Source organism: Rhinoraja longicauda, chromosome 27, assembly GCF_053455715.1.
Source record: "Rhinoraja longicauda isolate Sanriku21f chromosome 27, sRhiLon1.1, whole genome shotgun sequence".
In the NCBI taxonomy this organism is placed as follows: Eukaryota; Metazoa; Chordata; class Chondrichthyes; order Rajiformes; family Arhynchobatidae; genus Rhinoraja; species Rhinoraja longicauda.
The window spans coordinates 16,426,802-16,436,335 of record NC_135979.1 but is presented as its reverse complement, the minus strand read 5'-3'; positions in this window follow the sequence as shown (position 1 = coordinate 16,436,335).

The following is a 9,534-nucleotide window of genomic DNA, read 5'->3' as shown; positions in this document are numbered from 1 at the left end:
TTCCCATCAGAGAGGTTTAGAAAATATGTCGGTAAAACACGTGACAATCGAGCTCAGATCACTGGATCAGATTTAATATGCCCTACAGTTATTTTATTGCATGTAAATATGATCTATTGTGACTCACCTCCCTTAAAACTAAGACCATTTTTAAACAACACATACTACTGTACCAGTACAGGTCTCTGAATTGGCCACAATGGGTTATCATTAGTAATGGCATAAGTCATCTTGAAACTATTAATTTTAAGATATGCCTGAGAACACAAAAGTTATATCAACTCTACTTATCTTGTTAACACTGTAGTCACCACTCGAGTATGAGGCTGCTTTATTTGTTTCCTTTATCATCTGTGGCATCCTTCAAATTTTCCTATCTTTACCGACCTCACCTGAAGACCTGTTAGAAACAAATCCACAGATAATGATTACGCTCCATCTCAAGTGTTTATTATTCAAACACACGTAGCTATAATAAACTCATCACTGTGTAGTCACAGGCCAAAATGCATTCAATACTAATAACTGATTAGATATATTATTCCACTTTAACAATGAAGAATTTAAGTGGGACAGAAAAAAAATCCATTTTAATTAAAGCAAATAACTGACTTCTAAACAGTCAATATAAAACTAGAATTAGTTCAGAAGACTCTTGATTTCATCTTGAAGATAGACACAAAATGCTGGACAGGCAGCATCTCTAGAGAGAAGGAATAGGTGACGTTTCGGGTCGAGACCCTTCTTCAAACTGATCTCAGGAGTAGGCGGTACAGAGTTAAAATGTGGTCGGGGACAGTAAGTCTGGTCGGAGAACTGGGAAGGGGGGATGGAGAGAGAGGGAAAGCAAGGGCTATTTGATTTCATCTTGCTCTATCTGGTATTCAGTTCTGAATAGTGATGGGGGAGAGAATCTCCTCGGGGTGAGCGGCTAGAGCTAGATCCATTGAATTTTGAGTGGCTCCGTTGTCCAGGGAGGCCGGGGAAAGTGCAAGACAGCAATACTTATAGGAGATTTGTTAGTTATAAGAATACACAGGTATTTCTGGTCACAATTTAATTTCCAGGATAGTATATTACCTCTCGGCTGCCAAGTCACAAATACAATGGCACAGTTATGGAAAGTGTTGGAGGGGTTTGGTGAACCTAGGTATGGGTCATGGTCTGTATTTGGGTGAACCCAGGTATGGGACACCCAGTCATGGCCTATCTTGGTACCAGTAAAGAGAAAAGGTCTTAAGACAATTTTAAGAGTTAAGAATGAGATTAATAAGCAGGATCTCAGAAGTAGCAAACTAGATGATTCCAAGTACCATGTATAAATGAGTACAGAAACAGAAAGAGAGAACAGATAAATGCATGGCCAGAGCATGCAGGAGAAAAGGCTTTAGATTTTGGGATGTTCAGTCTAGCGCAACAGAAGATGGTACTTGTACAGGCTAGTTGGGACGCACCTTAACAAGGGTGGAGTAAAGTATATCAGAGGCAGGTTTGCTAGTGCTGCAGGGCAAAGTTTGAACTAGTCTGACAGGAGGAAGGGAAGTTTGGAAAACTTTCAGGAGAAAAAACGAGACACAAAAATGGAAAGCAGAAAATTAATGAGGGAGTTTCGAAGGTGGAGCAGACAAGGTTTGAAATGTAAACAAAAATGAGTGCTTGTACTTAATAGTATATATGCCAAAATGTAAAACCATATATTGGATAAGGCAGATGAGTTAAGATATTGGCAGATGCATTGAAGTATGACATAGTAGATGTCAGAGAGACGTGGCTTAAGAGAGGCAGGGGTGGCAGTTTAATGTTTAAAAGAGGAAATGAAAGGAAGGGGTATTCAAGAAACAATACAACTATGAGAAATGATTGAAGATACAGTATGTTAGAAGGATCATCAAATTAGGCTCTGTTAGGAACATAGGATTGTTTGGAGTGTGCTGTAAACTTCCAAACAGTTCAAAGAAAATTGAAAAACAAACTTTGCAGTCAAATTTCTGACAAGTGACAAAGAAAACTCAGGTGGTAAAAGTGGGGAAATGTAATTACCCTACTGTCAGCTGTGATACCGTTAGTGTTAAAAGACATGGAGAGGACAGAATTCCTAAATTACATTCAGGAGAATGTTTTTAACCAGAATGGAACAAAGCATGACAAAGTGGTAAGTAAGGGAGAGGGGGATAGATGAGGGTGCATTCTAAAGTTAATTATAGGAAGCAGGTCAAAGGAATACCTTTGGGGTGCACTTTTGTAATGGTGATTTAAAAAAATCAGATAGATTTAGCCTGCTTAGAAAAAGAACAAAGTGGAAGGAAAAGTTCTAAATTAATGTAAAGACAATTTTTCTAGCCTGAGAAGTACATTAGTGAGAATGAAGTGGAACCACTTTTGATAGTAGATTAGTTTTAGAACAGTGGGAAGCATTCAAGGAGCAACGAAAGATGTTAAGTTATTAGGATCCCTCCCTCAAGATAAAAGGTCTTCCCAAACTGGTGAATCCTGGATGGGAGGATAGGATAAGGCAAAAATGCAGGTTTGTATGATTCCGAGCCCAATACTTCCAAAAATATAAAAGAACATAGAAATCTTTGAACATTTGCATGTGCCCCAGCTTTGCCGGCCTTTTTGTCGGTCGGGTTGAACAGTCCTTGTTCAAACGTACACTGGCACCATCTCCCAGCTCTTTCTCTGCTCCAACAACGACTGCATCAGAGTTACATCCTGTAACCATGCAGAACTCGCTGATTTCATTAACTTTATTTCTCACTTTTACCCTGCCCTCAAATTCACTTGGATTATTTCTGACAATTCTCCTCTTTCTTGATATCATATCATATCATATATATACAGCCGGAAACAGAAATCTCTCTGTCTCAATCGCAATGGACAGACTATCAACAGATGTCAACTGCAAACCTACTGACTCCCACCGTTATCTGGACTACATTTGTTCCCACCCTGCCTCTTGCTATGCCCTACTCTCAATTTTTCTGTGTTCACCGCATCTGCTCCCAACATGAGGCGTTCCATTTTAGGACATCCGAGATGTGTTTAAACCGAAGGTAGACACAACCTGCTGGAGTAACAGCGGGACAGGCAGCATCTCTGGAGAGAAGGAATGGGTGATGTTTCGGGTCGAGAACCTTCCTCTCTTGAAGACTTCCACTTGAGTAACAGATGGGAGAATGGTAGGATTAGATGAAGAAGCGGCCAGTGGAGTATAAATAGAAGCTTGAATCTGTTGGGGCCAATGACTCCAGTTTCTATGCTGCAAATACTTTGTAATATAACCAACCAATGTAATAAACAGTCTCCAGTTCCCATAATACCACAGCTTCTCCTTGCTGGAGTGAGGTTTTTTTTTAAAACGTCAGTGGGTCCTGAGCATTTTGTCATCCAATCCTCACTATCTCCTAGCTCCTCCAAGACCTGTACACGGAATTGGAGTTCTCTCCTGAAAGCACCTCTCGGCAAGTTTTACAAGTTAAGGTAAGGAACTCATAAAACAGAGTTTGACGGAATAACTGCGAGGAACATTTCCAGGTCAAATAATTATTAACGTGGATCTGTATGCAGCTTATGGCCACTTCCACAAGCGGACAATCTGTGTTCGAATTACAGTGTTGATTAATGGCAAACAAAGTGTAAAGGTTTTCCTTGAGATTTAATTTCCATTCACGGAGAGAGATTAAAGCGGTGTGTTGAAATAAAGTGTCGAATTTCTGAAACTTTCTAACAATTTTTTGCGGCGATGCCTTTTATGTTTCGTGATTTGTTCCCAAGTATTCCACTTCATTGGAGAGTGAAACTGGACAATTCGTCGGCTGCTCATTCTATTTTATTCATTAGCATCAATTTTATTCATCTCTGCATTAAATTTAAATTAAAAATGGAGGTAGCAACGATATTAAAATTACGTAGAGGGAACGGTATCCTGGTGAACGCGATGAAAAGTAGTGAGTTTCAAATGACCAGTTACAACTTACCCGTTACTTTTTTTTAAAAAAAACTACCTTAAGTTCGTTGTTTCAAATTGTTTTCCCCCCTCTTTCTGGTAATGAGAAAGTGACCCATTTGAGAAACAATTCAGACTGCGCCACAGCCCATGTTTCTATTTCTGTCTTGAGATACTTTAGTAACCGAGCAGCTGAGAAGTTCAACATAGTTCGCTGTTGCCCTGCCAGAAATTCAATATCCTCTGGGTTACGTTTCATGCATTAACTTTTTCTAAATATTAGAGTACACTCTCCTCGCCAAAAAATCGAATCCAGACTAAGTAACGTCGAAAAGAAAACCTGTAAATGCTAAAAATCTGAAATAGAAATAGCTGGGAATACCCATGATTGGGCCCGGGGATTGCTCCAAAAAACACTTAGAGCTGTGAGAAGTTGTAGATACGATATTAAAAGGATAATCAAATTTCAGCAAATTGGTTGAACAAAAGACCCCGAAGTGCAATCATGGGCAGGTGCTTACTATAGATCTCAAACGGTTAAATTAATTTGAAGAACAAATTACAGGCAAATATTCCTCCAGGCGAGGCAGCGATTCACTTACACTTCTTCGAGACGAATGAACTGCGGTATTCTCCACCAAGGAGAAATAAAACATATCTCCCTTCTGCTTCCCATTTTTATCACCAATCCCACTCACACCTCCTGTACTCTCAAAATGAGGCCCAACGCAAGCTTGAGGAATGTGCAGGAAGGAACGGCAGATGCTGGTTTTCACCGAAGATAGACACAAAGTGCTGGAGTAACTCAGCGGGGCAAGCAGCATCTCTGGAGAGAAGGAATGGGTGACGTTTCAGGTCGAGACCTTCTTCAGACTGAAGATGAGGAACACTGCCTCATTTTTAATCTGGGCACATTGCACCCCTTCCAGACTCAATATCGAATTCTAGACCTTAAAGTAACTAGGTTTTTCTTCTGTGTTCATTGGAACTGACTGCTTCTACCAGTACTATTGAAGATAGACACTAATGCTGGAGTAACTCAGCGGGACGGGCAGACCCGAAACGTCATCCATTCCTTCTCTCCAGAGATGCTGCCTGTCTCGCTGAGTTACTCCAACATTTTGTCTATCTTCGATTTCCACCAGCATCTGCAGTTCTTTCCTACCAGTACTATTGGCCGGTATGACCTGCTATGTGTGTCCTACAGCCTCACATGCAGTAATCTTGCACTGTTTTGTATTCCCACTCTCTAACGCTCCCATCACACACACACATTGGCATTTGTTCTAATGCTAATTAGCAGTCTCCATTAACCTATCCATCTGTTGATCGCCACAATTTATCCATGTGGCCTCACCTGAACAGAGATGTTCCCTTTGTCCTATCCATTCCTCGGCAACTTAAAGGGTTGCTCTGCAACTTAAAACGAACTTGTTTTCTTGCTTTCCCAGTTCCAATGAAGGACGTTGTACCTGAACCGTCAATTATATTCCAATCCCACACGTGCTGGATGTTTAAAACAATTTACGGGATTATAAGTAATGTTCATTGTTTTTGTATAAACTTGTACTTTGTTCAGTATTTTCAACTGTTGGCATGTTTGGGGAACGGTGAGGAAATTATCTTTAATTCAGATGTCAACAACATCAGGTTAAAATACTCGGCTTTCAACAGAATGTAACATAAATGAATGAATGATTTGGAAAGACTAATCATCACCGTCCAAAATTTTGCCCAATTGACTGCGAGGATATGCCTTTTATGATGATGTTTTAAGAAACTGCCTACGCAATACCGAATACAGGTACGTCTTGTGTTTAATATCTAGAAGCCTTGAACTGCAAGTCAAAAAATGGGAGAGGTTTCATATATAATTTTGTATACGGGAAACCGTGCTGTCTCATTTGATATATCCCCGGTGGATATTTCTTCCAATAAAAAGATTCAACTTTATTTATTTGTTCGTTCTAATTGCATTATTTACTGACCGCCTTACTTGTAAATGTTTCCCTGCAGTAACAGATTCGAGACAGTTGACTGTTAATTTGTTTTACAGCCAATTACCTTTCTGATGAATTGAAGCAATGGGGCCATAGACGAGGGTCTACGGACAAATAATATCCATAGAAACGAATTTATTGCTGAAAGAAAGCTGCAATTAAAAGACGCAGTACATACAGTATAGTATAATACATTATTAATATGGAGGCCAATTTTGGCAAGGCTATCCTCTTAATATTCATTTAAAAAATAAAGCCTAATAACGTACAGGAAAACAGAAAGTTCCTACTTGTTTACTGACCCGTGTTGCTGGTCGCTCCAATTGAAGCTTTTTTTTTACATTAGAAAAACATTAAACCTGTTGTCAGTCAAATGTGGGCTTCTTGCTTTTCTTGGTAAGGATCTGCATTCAGCGTTTCTTTCCAGTTGCACTGGAGTTCTATTTGCACTTTGCCTGACGACATGAGAATATTAATAGGGTTCGGTGGAACGAAGTCCACCCATCGGCATTTTTTTTAGAAACCTATTTTAACGTTGAGCTGGGGTAAGGCACTGCATCCTCTTTTTAAAGATCCGGTCTTTCTTTCAGACCTAATGATACATTATAAAATCCAATGCATTAATCCCAGCTTTCGCCCATCAGAGCGAAAGTCACCCTTGGTTTCTGCCCTTCGAAATAAAGTTAAATGATAAATCAAACGCACTATTTATTTTTCTTATATAAAACAAAAAGTGCTGTACATACTCAACAGGTTAGGTGCCTTATGTGGGAAGAGAAATTAAGCTAACATTTAGATTTTCAACATTGTAATTTAAAACAAAAACTTAATCTACCTATTTTTTCTAGTTGTTAGTTGGGGGTGGCCCGGTGTCTTTCATGCAAGGACAGGAATATTCTCCAGGTTTCCTATGTACTGTAATTACGTGTATCTTAATTGTGACTTAAACTGGTATGTTTCAAAAATAATGGTCAATTGGTCCACGGCATCCTTAAGGTTTGAAGCTTGCTTTTATATATAACATTTACAGCCTGACTCCAGTCTGCAAAAATTGGACACTTCCCCACCCACACCTCCCCAATCACCACTTCACACCCACTTACAGCCAGACTCCAGTCTGCAAAGACTGGGCTCTCATCCACTACCCACCCCTTCCTTACTGCCCAACATCAGTCTGGCCATTTCTCCATCACTAACAACAGAAATTGAGGAGGTGGAGAAGCTATTCAGGAGACAGAAAAGCCAGAAATCTCCAGAAACAATGTTTCCCCCTCTACCCTCAAGCTCTGTGCCAAACAACTGGTACCAGTCTACACAGACCTTTTCAACCAATCCCTGCAAACCTGCACTGTCCCTGCCTGCTTCAAAGTCTCCACTATTGTTCCTGTACCCAAAAAGCCAAGGATTACAGGGCTTAATGATCACGTCTGTCGCACTGACCTCTGTAATCACGAAGACCCTTGAAAGACGTGCTGGCCCACCTGAAAAATATCACAAACCCCCTGCTGGACCCCCTGTAGTTTGCATACCGAGCCAATAGATCAGTGGATGATGCAGTCAACCTAGGCCTGCACTTCATCGTCCAGCACCTAGACCACAAGGGGACCTATGCAAGGATTTTGATTGTGGATTTTAGCTCTTCATTCAACACCATTGTGCCAGAGCTACTACAATCCAAACTCTCCCAGTTGACTGCCTGAACCCCTGTCAGTGGATCGCCAACTTCCTGACAGACAAGAAGTAGCATGTGAGGCTCGGAAAGCACACCTCAGACCCACAGACCCTCAGCACCGCAAGGCTGTGTACTCTCCCTTCTCCTGTACTGTCTATACCAACGACTGCACCTCCACAAACTCCTCTGTCAAGCTTCTCAAGTTTGCGGATGACATAACCCTGATTGGACTGATCCAGGATGGGGAGGAATCTGCCTACAGACAGGAAGTGACACAGCTGGCGTCCTGGTGACATTGCTACAACCTGAAGCTCAATCCGCTTAGGACAGTAGAACTCATTGTTGATTTTAGAAGAGCTCCCCCTCCCCTCATCCCACTCACCATCAACAACACCACAGTCACATCTGTGGAGTCATTTAAGTTCCTTGCAACCATCATCTCTAGGGACCTTAAATGAGAGGTCACCATCAACTCCACAGTCAAAAAGGCCCAACAGAGGGTGTACTTCCAGCGGCAGCTGAGAAAACACAATCTACCACAGGCAATAATGGTCCAGTTTTATACTGCCATCATAGAGTCTGTCCTCACCTTCTCCATCATGGCCTGGTTTTCTCTCAGCCACCAAACATGACATCCAGAGGCTGCAGCGCATCATTCGATCAGTCGAGAAGGTTGTTGGCTGCAACCTTCCCCCCCATCGACGAGCTGTACACTGCAAGGGCCAGGAAAAGAGCGTGTAAGATCATCTCTGACCACTCTCACCCTGGCCACAAACTCTTTGAAGCACTTCTCTCCGGAAGGCGACTCCGGACTGTCAAAGCTGCCACAGCCAGACATAAAAAAAGCTTTTTTCCCCCATGAGCAGTAGCTCAACTCAACAACCAAAAGCCTGTAGCCTCCTTTTGCTCTGGTATTTTATTTCATTCAAGGCAAATTCCTTGTATATATACATACTTGGCTAATAAAATTGATTCAATTCAATTCAAAATATCTACAGATGTTGAAAATCTGTCATATAAGAGCAAAGGTTGGAAACAACAGATCAGGCACATCCATAGTGGGTGGGGTCTATGAATTTTCATAGATGCTGCCGGATCTGATTTTGAAACCTCATTCCAGGGAAGAAACTCATTCCTTTGAAAGTTTCATACCTTTCAGGTTTTGTGATATTCAGTGATGCTGTGAATTATCCCACCACATTTGCGCAGACTTGTACCATGAGAACAACATAGAACCGCACAGCACAGAACAGGCCCTTTGTCCCACAATGTCTGTGCCAAACATGATGCCAAGTTAAAATTGTCTCCTCTGCCTGCACATAATCCATATCCCTCTATTCCCTGCATATCCATATGCCTATCTAAAAGGCTCTTGCACAGCACTATTGTATCTGTTTCCACCACCGACCTTGGCAGTGTGTTCCATGCACCAACCACGCTCTGTGTAAAACACTTGCTCTGCAAATTTCATTAAAACTTTTCCCTTCTAACTTTAAACCTAGGTTTTGACATTTCTACCCTGGGAAAAAGCTTCAGACTGTCATACCATCTATACCTCTCAAAGTCTTGGTGGAGAAAATGATTCAGTACTGAAAGGGAAATGGAAAGAGTTGGTCTCGCGTACATTAATAATGATAGGAAACCTTGGTAAACTTTGCCTGGGATGGGAATCCAAGTGCAAAGTGCCACAATCCGCAAAAGTGCAATGTTAGTTTCTAGGAGGATTTTGCTAATTTCAGCTGGATTGCTGTGGAATATTGTAAATCCTCTTAAATAGTCTTCTCTGGAAAGGATCTTAGCTCATAGGAATATTTAAAAAAGAGGAATGGGGGAATAGCCTCGTGTTGTTTCACCATTCAATAAGCTTATGGCTGTTCTATTACCTCAGCACCATTTTCCTATTACTTTCACTAACC